At 37.4% G+C, this 14,893-nt stretch overlaps 2 long non-coding RNA genes across 2 annotated transcripts in view; one reads left to right on the forward strand and one right to left on the reverse strand.

Moving 5' to 3' along the window:
- The window catches only part of LOC138334385 (uncharacterized), a 98,164-nt gene that overhangs the window by 34,274 nt on the left and 48,997 nt on the right, over positions 1 to 14,893 (reverse strand). The window lies entirely within an intron of this gene.
- On the forward strand, positions 7,003 to 9,752 carry LOC138334381 (uncharacterized). The gene is made up of 3 exons (XR_011210127.1): positions 7,003 to 7,326; positions 8,529 to 8,639; positions 9,641 to 9,752. It is a non-coding gene; the product is annotated as an uncharacterized lncRNA (long non-coding RNA).

Here is a 14,893-nt window from a genome sequence, read left to right on the forward strand (position 1 = left end):
AAGAAAATCTCCTGCAATAATAAAATATTTTCTTCTGGCCAGGACTCGAATCTGGATCATTCCATAACGGAAAGTTTTTCCTAAACTATCCGAATATTAAAAAATAATTTCATTATAAACAGGTGACTAATATAATGACGTTGATATCATTAAAAAATCTACAGTTATAAACTTCGATTATCGACCAAATATTACATTTTAGATTGGAATCTGGAGGTGTATGGACAGGAAGTTCTAATGGATTTTAACAGCTGTGGTCATGTAAGGACGGCCTCCCATGCATGCAGTGTGTAGTGTGTGTGAGATGCTAGGTGCGTGTTTTGGGAGACTGCAGTATGTTCGTGTTGTGTCTTGTATAGTGGAACTGTTGCCCTTTTTATAGTGCTATGTCACTGAAGCATGCCGCGGAAGACACCAAGCAACATGTCCCACCCGGTCACATTATACTGACAACGGGAGATTTTGTTTGTTTGTTTGATTAATTAACGTCCTATTAACAGCTATGGTCATGTAAGGACGGCCTCCCATGTATGCGGTGTGTTGCGTGTATGTTGTTCGAGGTGCGTGCTTTGGGAGACTGCGGTATATTCATGTAGTGTCTTCATGTATAGTGTAACTGTTGCCTTTTTTATAGTGCTATATCACTGAAGCATGCCGCCGAAGACACCAAGCAACACACCCCACCCGGTCACATTATACTGACAACGGGCCAACCAGTCGTCCCACTCCCTGTATGCTGAGCGCTAAGCAGGAGTAGAAACTACCACTTTTAAAGACTTTGGTGTGTCTCGGCTAGGGGACAGAACCCAGAGCCTTCCTCACAGGGGCGAACGCTCAACTCAAGGCCAAAAGTGAGGCGGTGCCAAGGGAGGCATTAGGAAAGATAAAGTGAGTTAGGAAGAAGAGAAAAGATAAGATCCTAAATTTAGTCGCTTTTTACGATCATGCAATAGGGGCAGCAGGTACAATTCTAATGCCCTACCTGCAGGGCTGAGACAACGGGAGAGCCAGTCGTCCCACATTCCCTGTATCCTGAGCGCTAAGCAGGAGCAGAAACTACCACTTTTATAGACTTTGGTGTGTCTCTGCCAGAGGACAGAAACCAGAGCCTTCCTCACATGGGCGAACACTGAACTCAAAAGGCGGTGCCAAGGGAGGCATTAGGAAGGATGAAGTCAACTAGGAAGAAGAGAAAAGATATGATCCTAAATTTAGTCGCCTTTTTACGATCATGCAATAGGGGCAGAAGGTACAATTCTAACGCCCTACCTGTGTCCAGGAAGACGTTGAGAAGAATAAAGAAAACGCACTTCGCATACATTCGCTACACACAGCATACATCGGAGGCCGTCCTTACATGACACTGACTGTTAATAGGGCGTTAAAATAATCAATCAGACAAACGAACAATTGAAGCCCTGGGTCACAAACAAGATTCATGCAAACTCCGTTCCCCTTCCTCCAAAGATGTTTTAGGCCAATTTTGCTTTCATTTCATACAAAGCTTTATGACGAGTAGCGATTTAAAGAATTTATCTTATTTTGTCACATTTTGGCCCCGCCCATCCTACGCTATGGGAGTCGGAGCCAAGATTTCTACAAACTATTTCCGTTCCGCCAAGGATTTTCTGGCCAAATTTGGTTATAATCGTTGTAGAATTCCGCCTAGTAGGGATTTAAAGATTATGATGACGGATGGACGCCACGCCATGGCATAAGCTTACCAGCCCTTTGGGCCAGGCGGGCTAAAATATCAAAATCTGTTCTGTTCAGTACTCTCTGACAATACATTATAGTAACTATGTAGAGGATATACCTCTATTTCCCTCATTAGTCCCGATACTCCTGGACTTGGGACCCAGGATATGAAACAGCATTCATACAAACTCTGTTCCCCTTTTCCCAAAGATGTTTCATACCAAATTTGGTTTCAGTTCAAAGAATTTACCTTTATTTCCCCTAGCTGGCCCCACCCCTGCCCCAGGAGAGTCATTGCCAAGATTTATACAAACTCTATTCCCCTTCCCCCAAGGATGTTTCTGGCCTAATTTGGTTACATTGTATGTAGAACTTTATGACAAGTAGCGATTTAAAAGATTTTACCTCTATTGCCCATATTGGGCCCGCACCTCCTGCACCAGGGAATCGGACCTAAGATTATTTATACGAGTATTTATAAGAACTTGACAGATGTTCAAGCATCATTATGAAAATTATTTAAATGTTTATATCTTGATTATGAGTCAATGACTTAAATACATTATCCAGTTTCATAAACTGTATTTTGAGTAAATTTCAAACATGTTTCTAGATGATTTACTGATTGTTACTGAATTATACAAATGTTTCATAGAATGGATATATATTAAGCTGTAATAACAATGCAAAGAAAGAAATATTACATTTCAATAATCCGTCTTAGCAACGACTTTTACTCTATAGAAACATAGATATGACAGGTGATTTTATATTATCTTAACTTGATGATGGGCAACTATCTTTATAAAAAGGGCAAAAGTTCCACTATACATGAAGACACAACATGAATATACCGCAGTCTCCCGAAACATGCACCTCGCACAACATACACGCAACACACCGCATACATGGGAGGCCGTCCTTACATGACCATAGCTGTTAATAGGACGTTAATTAATCAAACAAGCAAACAAACAAAGCCAAGCATCCATATTTATCAATTTAATGGATAATAAATTACTTTGTAGGGATCTAGAAAGAAAATATTTGACCTTTTCCAAAAAACAAATCAGTGGTACAATATACAAACAGACGAGTTAGTTTCAATTTCTACTAAGAGTTGATATGTACATGTGACATATTATATACCCAATGTCAGGTTTCGATGTCCCTGCAGGTAGGGCGTTAGAATTGTACCTGCTGCCCCTATTGCATGATCGAAAAAGGCGACTAAATTTAGGATCTTATCTTTTCTCTTCTTGCAAACTGACTTTAACTTTCCTTTGGCCTTGAGTTGAGCGTTCTGTCCCCTGGCAGAGACACACCAAAGAGTGGCAGTTTCTGCTCCTGCTTAACGCTCCGCATACAGGGAGTGGGACGACTGGTTCGACGGTTGTCAGTATAATGTGATCGGGTGGGGTGTGTTGCTTAGTGTCTTTGGTGGCATGCTTCAGTGATATAACACTATAAAAAGGGCAACAGTTCCACTATACAAGAAGACACTACATGAATACACCACAGTCTCCCAAAACACGCACCTCGCACACCATACACGCAACACACCGCATACATGGGAGGCCGTCCTTACATGGCCACAGCTGTTAATTGGATGTTAATTGATCAAACAAACAAACAAAATCAGGTTTCGAAGATGCTCCTCGTCAAGTTTGGTAAAGTCGAGAACAACGTCTAATGCATCAATGGGTTTCCCAATAATGGTCCTATTGTCGAGTTCTTCTTTCAGTAAGTACTTGTTAACGAATAGCATAAACAATCCTGACATAGTCGCCAATAAACGGGATCTGGTTAGTCGGCAATATGTGATAAAGGAAGCGGCAATGTTTTATCATAGCATTCGCTGACTCGACGACCCATCTTATTTTGGTTATTAGGCGTGAAGTGTTGCTTTCTTTCACAGAATGCTGAGGTCTTCCTCTTCAAGCCAGCCGCAAATTTCCTCAATATTGCCTTTTAGAATACGGTCGGCCCTGCAGGTAGGGCGTTAGAATTGTACCTGCTGCCCCTATTGCATGATCGTAAAAAGGCGACTAAATTTAGGATCTTATCTTTTCTCTTCTTCCAAACTGACTTTATCGTTCCTAATGCCTCCCTTGGCACCGCCTCACTTTTGGCATTGAGTTGAGCGTTCGCCCCTGTGAGGAAGGCTCTGGGTTATGTCCCCTGGCCGAGACACACCAAAGTCTATAAAAGTGCTAGTTTCTGCTCCTGCTTAGCGTTCAGCATACAGGGAGTTGGACGACTGGTTCGCCCGTTGTCAGTATAATGTGACCGGGTGGGGTGTGTTGCTTGGTGTCTTCGGCGGCATGCTTCAGTGATATAGCACTATAAAAAGGGCAACAGTTCCACTATACAAGAAGACAACACGAACATACCGCAGTCTCCCAGTACACTCACCTCGCACAACATACACGCAACACACCGCATACATGGGAGGCCGTCCTTACATGACCATAGCTGTTAATAGGACGTTAATAAATCAAATAAACAAACAAACATAGAATACGGTTCAAACTGTTTGCGTCGTTATTGCTATGGTCGGTGAAATAGGGACTGATGGCGTTTGCAATGTAGCCTGTTGTACTGACTAACTTCATTGGTTTCACCAAAGGTCGATGTTTGGGCAAACCGAGACTTTTTCGTTGGAATTTAAATTGACCGCTCATTTGAATGTAAATGTACGTGCCATCGATCACCAAAATAACACTGTACTAAACCTCCAAAGAGAGGACGAGTATGGTGCTGGAATACTTAATCTCTTTTTCCGTGATCAAATGCAATGTGTTTTGGAACAAAAGATTCAATAAAAGACGATCTCGCACACTTGATGGCGCGTCCGTCCTATAGACTCTTTGCCGATGTTGAAAATGCGGAGAGAAGTCTTTTTGACATTCCTATTCTGAGTTTTTTTTTTAAGAATATCTGTGCACTTTGTTGTACTTCTATGTTTCTGTTTTGAATCTCGAACACCCGAGATGTGGCTGCATAAGTCCTTGAACTGTTATTTCGTTAACCAGAAGATTCAATTCCTTTAAAAACAATATTTCGTTGAGATCAAGGAAGACAGCGTTACTTGCAACAAGTGTAGACAGTAATGTTACACATCATTATATAACAAGAGATCCCAGAGGGATTTTGGCACCCACCAAAGAATGATCTATGTCTGACAATGGAAAGATGGATCTTTTCTCTACTTTTTAACCTTTTTAAAACATATACTACACATAAAATTTGAGACAAATCGCTTCACTACTCTTTAAGAAATAGCAGTAACAAAACTTCAACTATCAAAATCCAAGATGGCTCCTTGGCGGCCATTTTTTTATCATTCGGTACCAAATCGCAATATTGACATCTAGGGCCCTATGGGAACCTACATGTGGAATTTGAGAATGATCCATTCAATGCTTTCTGAGAAATAGCGATAACAAACTTTAACTATCAAAATTCAAGATGGCTGCCTTGCGGCCATCTAGTTAACTGATCGGTCCGGAAATGCAATATGCACAACAAGGGCCCTAGGGGAACCTACGTATGAAATTTGAGAAAGATCCCTTCAGCATTTTCTGTGAAATAGCGATAACACACTTTAACTATCAAAATCCAAGATGGCCGCCTGGCGGCCATCTTTAGATTTCAACAAAATTTTATTTGAATTTATTTCAAATAAATTGAAATGGGATCAAACAACAGGCAGTGCCTATGTAAGTTCTCTCCCCGGTAACAAAATGTATATATACAAATGACATGAAACATTTTTTGAAAGCATTTGAAAGTATGTTTCAGAAGTCATGACAGTATGAGATATTATTAAAGGGACATGAACCTAAATAAACCATGTAAATTTTAGTACATATTTAAGACGTGTCAGATACCTAACTAAGTAATGTATATCGATTATTGTGCAAATGTGTCGAATAAAAAATTATAATGGAAATTCCATCTTTCTGTATTTTGAACCGGCCTGGTCGAATTTTGTAACGATAGTATAGTAGTGTTGAACTTTAGTGACCTCCCACAATGCACTGCACAAATTAAATGACTGCAAACAAAATGGTGGGTCAAAAACGTGGGTGAAGCAAACACAAACGAATTCCATTAGAAAACAGTGTACGTTAAGAGTCAGTAACGTGCACGATTTGGAAAGTAGGTCAATATAAATTGATCGCTGAAATGCAAGAGACTTGCGTGATGTACATATGTGCAATAAGTCATGATCAGGAGCCTCCCTTCGCGGTGCCTTGTCGAATGAAAAGTCTCGTTTGACTTATCATTCTTACTCTAAATACAATTTTTTATAACTAGTATGGGCTTCAACTTTATTTGTCTACCATCGTAAATTAGAAAATAATCTTAAAATGTGGGAACCTAATATTTCTTGTCATGTCAGCAATTTTGTTGTTCATTATAACCTCGCTTTCGGCCAGCTTTCGTTTTGTGTTCCAAAAATAGAATATGACTCTATTTTTGTCATTTTTGGAGTAGGTATTCCCCACGTTTTCCTGTCGTTTTAGATAACCAATCATTGTCATAAAATATTCATGAAACATCTGAGACCGTATCTAACCATACAGAACAACTTATTTAAGGTTCATGTCCCTTTAATGAGAATATAGATAGTAATTTTGTTTTTTAAAGAGTATAATAATAAAGAAATGAGAATGCAGCAGCCATGAGGAAATTACCTTCACCCACCAGATACAGCCCAGAAAGTCCATGTGGCTATGGGATTCAGAAATTCTACCATGTTTGTGGTTTTTGACATTTTTGATAACCTCATTTTGGAATAAGACATCTGGACATGTAATGCGACTGAAAGTAAGCGATTCTGTTTTATCTGGGTTGAATATCCCATTTTTAGACCATTTATCTATATTTTAAAGGTCCTTAGGTAAACTATTTGCTGTATCTAAAGGAGGGATGTCAGTGACCTTTAAAAGAGAGCTATCATCTGCAAATTGTCTTTTATCATTTGTTATACAATCAGTTATGTCATTTATATAGATTAGAAAAAGGAAATGACCGAGAACCGAGCCCTGGGGGACACCCGCACTTACCTGACGATAATAAGAGGAGAAACCTTCAGTTATAACTCTGTGTTGACGATTATCTAAATAACTTTTTAACCAATTTAATACATTACCTTTAACACCATACATTTCAAGCATATAAAGGAAGGTGCAAAACCCGATCAAAGGCTTAACTAATTTCACAAAAAATAGATCTTGTTTCTAGTCCTTCATCTATTTTTTTATAACTGTGCCATACACTGAGAGTAATTGACCCATCCCCGACTCCGCCCCTTTTTATTTTTTGACCAATGAAAATAATTCACCCCTTCACCTCGGTCCTGTCGTCACGCCCCCCGCCATTAGGTCGGACAAACACGGCGCTTGACCGACCTGCCTTGGACTTTACATTTACGACCGTTTCTGATACTATAACGGTGAAAGGATGCACATTTGGTCTATGAAACTTTGACATTCGGTATCCGGACCATGTGAGAGATGTAAGAGCAACATTTATCGATGTTGAGGTGGATTCGCACATGTAACAGACTCCACGATTAGCTGGATGTTGACAAAATCGACAAACACGTTTTGTTCAAAGGTACGTTTTCGTAAGTTTTTTTAAAAATTATTTTTAAATATTCCAAAGTTAGAATAAGAATAGTGATATAGCTTATTTAGATATGTGTACGAAACGATATAAACGTAGTGAATCAATGCAAAACGTGACCAGTCGGTGAACGAGCAGACGACAGGTAGCTTGATCAGTGAGTAGGCGTACTACTGTACGGAAGCATTCATGCAGATCAATCAACAGTGACACTAGTGTCCTACGTGCGATTTCGATTTCAAGCAGGTATAGAGAATATGAAGTTATGGTTGAGGAATTAATGCACATGTAACTTGAAATAGACTTCAGCAATCAATGATCACATGGCACATTTAAATTTACTTCCCCGTGAAAATGTATTTAGTTTAAGGGGGGGGGGGCTGATATATGCGGGTAATAATCAATATTGAAACACGTTTTGAGAATAATTGTGCGGTGGCCGAGTGGTTAAGATGTCCCGACATATTACCACAAGCCCTCCACCTCTGGGATGCGGGTTCGAATCCCATGTGGGGCAGTTGCCAGGTACTGGCCGCTGGCCGGTGGTTTTTCTCCGGGTACTCCGGCTTTCCTCCACCAACAAACCTGGCACGTCCTTACATGACCCTGGCTGTTAATAGGACGTAAAACTAAACAAACAAACCATGTAGGAAAAATTAACAACAAGGATTTTACAAGAGTATCTTTCAGCAGAAACGTACTTGCTATCACGTCTCATAGCTAGACTGTCAAAAGTCATAACAGCAACATTCACTAAAGGCTACATAACAGTACTTGACACAGGGACATGTAAATTCAGACAACACAGCGCATGTATTTTATATTTATATAGGGGTTTTAGGTATATAAGATGACCTGACCCCGATTTCACGAAACATTGACCCAGTCACATAAAGAGAAAAACTTAGGTTTTGACTGAAGTCTGCATTTTTGTTTCTTAATTTAGGATTACAAATATATACAACTAAGAGAATGTACCGTACATCTTCTATACATGTAAGCGTGAGTTTGGACCAAATATTTTGTGATTTTTTTTTTATTATTATTTTATACTATACACCGATACTCCAACTCGGGGTCGCTGTTACAAAGATCTAACAACATGTGGGACAAGGTTTTTAAGTATGCATATTTATTGACTCCATTAATTTAAAGTAATATTAATTATTGTAATACATTTTGTTTCATATCAGCACTTCCATGGCGGGCATGGGCCTAATAGCAGAGACACAAAAGGTTCACACCCTGTGCGTCAACCACCTCAGAGGAAAAAATCATTTTTCCACCATCAGTAAACAGGAAAGGTAAATTGATTACAATGCATTACAAAGTATCAGTTATTATGTGTACAGGCTACAACACATTCACATCAGTGAGAGTTGTACCTCCATTGTAGTATTTGTACATGTCCGAGTGATTGAAGATGTCCCAATATATTCCACAATCCCTTCGTCTCTGGGTCACAAGTTCGAATACCATGAGGGGCAGTTGTGAGGTACTTTTCTCCGGGTACTCCAGCTTTCATCCACCAACAAACTGGCACGGCCCCAAATTACGCTATAATTATACTTGTATTATTACTTGAAATCAAGATTTGAAGGGCTAAAGTGTCTGTAGAGGTCATACAATTATACATGTATGTAATAATTTAATATGTCAAATTATTTAACGAGTTTATCAAATTTCATATTAAGTACTGCAGCCGCAAGTGTATGGATGCATAGAAAACAAATCAATTTCGTTTCTATATAGGAGTAACGTGACGCTACCCAACATTGGAACACTTTTTGAAGATAATTGTAAAAATTTTCTTACTTGTGCTTGAATCCAGATTGTTTTCTTAATATTCCACAAATAGATGCCTTTATTTTAAATTTCATGATATGTTTACTTGTCAGCAGTGCATATGTTAATAAAGTTTTGAGATAAAATTATATATGAGAGTCTGAAATTAAAGAATGTCAAGGCTCAAATGAAGCGACCCCATCCCAACTTCCTTTGGAGAGGCTGAGACTGTTAACGAATAAATATCAATGTTTGAAAAAGAAATGAAAACAAGGGTTTACAGGATAATTTTATGTTAATAAGTCTTTTAAATTATTTAAACTAATTATTTGTATTGACCAAACAGACTTTCAAGGCTTTAATATAAACTAACCAATGCAAAATGTTATATAATATATACAATGTCTTGATTTTCAAAAGGTCTATATGAGAGATTAGTGTCAAGAACTAAGAAGCATTGTTTGAGTTTATGGAATTATTTATATATATATATATGATATATCTCTTCATTTGATTTCAGGGGTGTTCCGATGGACGTTTTGTAATTTGGCAATTAAGAGAACATCCAACATAGACAGGAAAAATCTTCTTTGACACTCTATGCAGATACCAAACATTACAGAGAAAAATTTTCCAGCTCTTCAGTTCAAACTGACAAGCAATAACATCATTTTAATGTTCATGAACTTGAGACAAATGAGGAGCAGTTCAGATACTACACTGGATTTACAACACAACAGTATGATTATATTGTGAACTTTTTTGTACTGTATCAGATGTTGCAGAATATCCTATCAACTTGCCTACCAATGGACAGAAAGAAGTTATGTCACTGTCTGTTGAAAATCAACTGTTATTACATGTAGTTATATTGAAAGTCTGTCACGACTTTGATTATGTGAATCTTGGTTACAGATTTGGCTTTAGAAACCAAACTGCAAGTGTATTGTTCCCAACTGGATGGATTACTTGTATTTATGATGTGGAGAATTTTCTATCTGGCCATCAAGAGATGTTATATATGAACACATGCCCAAAGTTCACCAGCTGGAGTTTCCAACCTCATTTGCTGTATTTGATTGCACAGAAATAAAGATTTCTAAACCAACATCATTGTCTGCGTATTCCAAACCCACTCGGATTATAAGTCTACAAACACATTGAACTTCAGAGTCTTGTGGCATGTGATCCAAGAGGTTCAATTATTTTTATACCTGTGTTATTTGATGAATTTATGTCAAGGAAATATTCAAGCAGTCAGGGTGTCGGGAAATGCTGAAAAAGCTTGTGGAGAGATACCTACATGATATGGATGGCATCATGACCGACAAAGGATTTAACATTCATTCGGAGATTGAGGAATGTAATCTCAAGTTCATCTCTGGAATTCATTACACTGTAACGGTTCGATTTGTCGTGTCCTTTACTATGTCACAAACCTTAAGTAACCCAGGTTCTATGGAATCACTCGCGGTTCCGTCCCTATACGTCCGTTGAGTACAAGGTCAAAGGTCACCTAAGAAACCAGCTTCGTGTACCATGAAGTAAAAGTCAAAGCAGAGGTAAACTTAACGATATATTTATTAACAATACATGGATTGCGAAGGTAAAACATATCACAATATACATATACTGATTCTCTCAACTTCCTCACGTTTCCCCATAACTTAAGTACGATACAAATATATAACCCAAGGGACCGTAGAATATACAGATACTAATACCTACACCTTCAGTGTAAACCTACAGCTAACATCTTAGCAATACTGTAACATTTAGCACCTAATAAACCTACCCACAGTCACCGCCCGACTCCTAACGTTAGAAGGGACTAGAAAGAAATAGGAAGTGAGCCTACCAGCCAAGGGCTTCTATAGACTGACGAATTATCACGTTACACATCAATTTATACCCCGTGTAGAATACGGCAAAAGTCTCGTGCAAAAAGCTACGAAATACTCGATCCTGGCCTAATGCTATAGAAAATATTAACCAATGAAATTACGTAATCCAAATTATCGGCCAATGGCTATTAAGTACAAACGGAAGGAGATACGCGTCTACATCCGGTAAAAACACAAGAAAATATCAACATGAGAAGCTACCGAAGAATACTATTGCAAAATATGCCGAAGTATCAATCCCACAACCAATATAGGCCATGAGATTTCAACTAAGGTATGCCAAGAATAACAACTGGCCCATAAATAACCCAACCAGACGTTGTAAACTATGATTCCTAACACTAAAAATCCATTCCCGCTACAACACAATTTTGGTATAATTTTGTTCATTTTATGTACACGTAAAATTTTGATATCAAAAGTAAATGTAGAAAAGGCATAACAATGATAACATGCCATTTTCCCTGCTGTAAGAAGACATTTAATGAACATAAATTTGCAGGTCTGAGGTTACAATCATATGCTCATGATGCTTTTACTTTAATGCATATTTTATGAAAATGATTTCAAAATTACAACACAGTATAAACTGTATACATGTTGACATAATACTGTAACTTCTGTAATTTCTTTACATTCTAAACAGAGAATTCTTTAAACTGATGTTGTACATCAGTTCAAAACATTTCTCAAAATCAAAGCACCTATCTTCTCATCATCACAGGTTATAAGTATTATTTAACTGATGTGTTATATGATATATTATACCATTATTGGACATTCTATATTCTTTATTGCAAGATTTCAAGAAAAGTTTAAGGCTGCAAAATAAAGCAATTTATGGTGTATTATTAGAGTTGGTTTCATTGTTTTTATCTGATCATGAGATGTATGAGCACTGTCGCTAAGACTACATTGTAAGACTGCAGTTGCTATCAGAACTTGTGCTTGAGACAAGCTCAAGAATTTACGAGAGAAATAACATAGGAGCTAATACAAGCAGCTGTGACCCGAGTTAGTTATACATATGTATCACGAGGTAACTCCTGTGACTCAACTGACGAGTACTACGTCAAGAGTAAATAAACCACGGTTATAACGAACATTTACCAGTAGATCAAGTGAGTTTTTTATTTTCATTTCGACTGCCTTGTGTTTGCAGTAATAATGAACCTGATAGCTATCCTTTATGATAATATTTCCTTGATTCGTTAAAGCCGTGTTTACTGTAGACGAAGTACTTCCTGACGGCTACGTATCGCTGAGTAGTTGCGTTCGGAACTGTCTGTCATTCGAGCGAGGGGGCGGAGCCAAAGGTAAGGTAATATTTGTAAACATTTATAAATACACATGGAAAGCCTGCATATACAGTTAAAGTTTTTTTTACTTTGCCTGCAACACATGGGCAAATAGATAAAGATATTCTCACTGTATTTATGTCGAGATGCAGCAGATGCGGCTGGTCATTTGTTTCGTTGGCTCCGAAACTGACAGTTTATCGATGCTGGTTTTGTTAGTTTAACTTTCCCAAGATACGCCTCAATAAAATATTTGAAACCCCAATGGAGCCTATTGTGTTGATTTTAAACTGATGGATTCTTTTGAATACTTTTAAAGAATAGTCGTGCGGAAGATCCTTCAAGTTGCTGCACGGATTATCGCAGCATCCGCCATCTTTCCTCAGTGTTTGTCCGACCTAGCAACAGTAACCATGCTTCGGGAAAGTGGGCGGAGCTTAGCTCCGATTGGGGATGGGTCAATTGATAAATAGTTGCGTCTCCTCGAATAAATCCTGATTGGAATTTTGATAACATTTCATGTTCAACAAGATGATTGTATGAATGCTTGAAAATAATCTTTTCTAATATTTTTCCAAGACAAGACGTTATTGAAATCGGTCGGTAATTTGATATATCATTACCACTACCTTTGCCTTTGAAAACATTATTTATATCAGGAAGTTTCAAAGAAGAAGGAACAAAGCTAGTTGACATTTTTTGTTGAATAAAATAGTTAAGGGTGTAACAATTGATGATAAAAGAAGTTTCAGGACCTTAGGTGTAATGCCATCAGAACCAGCAGGTTTATTTCCATTTATTATTGTTAATTGATCTCTGACTTCCTGTTCCTGAATTAAAATATTATCAAGTATGTTAGGAGAATTAGAGACAGCAGGTAAGGGATCAATATTATCAAAAGAAGTTGATATTGATGTAAATTAGTCAACAAGACATTCGGCCATATCTATTGGATGAAACAAGAAAGAATTATTATAATTCAATAGTGGAATTATAGTGTTTATTATTGAACTTAAGTAGAGTTTTTGCATTTATATCATTTAAAGAATTTTCTAAATTTTCCAAATATACAGATTTTGCATTACGAATCAAAGTTATTGTTTCATTTCTAAGTATTCTAAAAAAAATTCCCAATGAGCTGGATTATTAGTTTGAACTGCTTTTTTATGAACTCTATTTCTAATTTTTAGCCTATTCTCACCTGTCATCCATGGCTTGTCATTAGGTTTTACAGTTATTTTCTGTTAGGGTATATATTCATTCGTAATCCTATTTGTAGTATCACTAAGTATGGAATTGAAACTATCTACATCATGGTGTAGTACTTACCCAGTCAATATTATTTATCATTTGATTCATCTTGACAACATCCGCTTCATTATAGAGATATATGTTTTTAGCATATGTATGTTGTTTAAAACCCGAATGACAAAAACTGAAATTAATAATAGAATGATCACTGCATATCGGAGGTGTAATATGTGTATTTTTAACAATGATATTGTTATTTGTAAGAACAATGTCAGTTGAGGTAGAGGAAGCATGTGTTACTCTTGTAAAGTCGTTTACAAAGTTTATCATATTATATTTGATGAGGAGTCTACTAAAAGTGGAATTAGGCTGTATGGTGAGCATATTTACATTAACATCACCAGTGATAATAATATCAGCATTTGCTTGTTTCGAGTTATCAGTAACATGATCAAGCATAGTATCAAGTTTATTCCAGTAGTCAGTATTCCTATCTGGATATCTATATATATTATCCTAAAATTACTTTACTATTTCCAAATACAATTTCAGCCCACAATACTTCTAAATCGTTTGTCACAAAATCACCCCTTCTCTTTACAATGACATTTTCCTTATGATATATTAAAATGCCACCTCTGGGTCGCAGGTGTCGGTCCTTTCTAAGAAGTTTTGAAGAAAAAAATTTCAAGACATAAATCAGAATCAATTACCGTTTTATTTAAATGGCTTTCAGTTAAGCAAATTATATCTTTGCTATTAAGTTCTGCTTCAATAACATCAAGCTTGTTACGTACTGATCGGATGTTGAGGCATACTATATCAAGATTGCCTTAAAGGACCTGGATTTTTTTTCTACATCCATACTAGAACGAATATACGTACCTGGCCTACTGTACCTTTCGGCCGGGTACGAATTGGTCCCTATGTGTCGTAGTGGAGCACTGCCTCTGAAAATCACTCGGGCGCAGTTTTCTATACTTTTTTTAGGTTTCCAATTATTTTATGCGTCTACATGCATTAACATATTATTATTGTCCAAAACGAACTACCATTCTTAATATCTACCGTACCGTTCACAAGACGTCAAATTCACAATTTGTGGACTTGCCGTATAAATTCCCATCAGAAAGACCTTCATATGTATTATGTGAAAAATTAATGCCACGCTGGGAATTTGATAGTTTATGTGGTTCAGTTTTATTGCCTAGTAGATAAGCGATATCACACAAGTATGATAAAATGCAAACACACGTTTTTTTAATGGTTTGCATAATCATTACTTTGCTCCATTAGCAGTAATAGGCACCAGTTGTAGCT

Source organism: Argopecten irradians, chromosome 11 (genome assembly GCF_041381155.1).
Source record: "Argopecten irradians isolate NY chromosome 11, Ai_NY, whole genome shotgun sequence".
Lineage (NCBI taxonomy): Eukaryota > Metazoa > Mollusca > Bivalvia > Pectinida > Pectinidae > Argopecten > Argopecten irradians.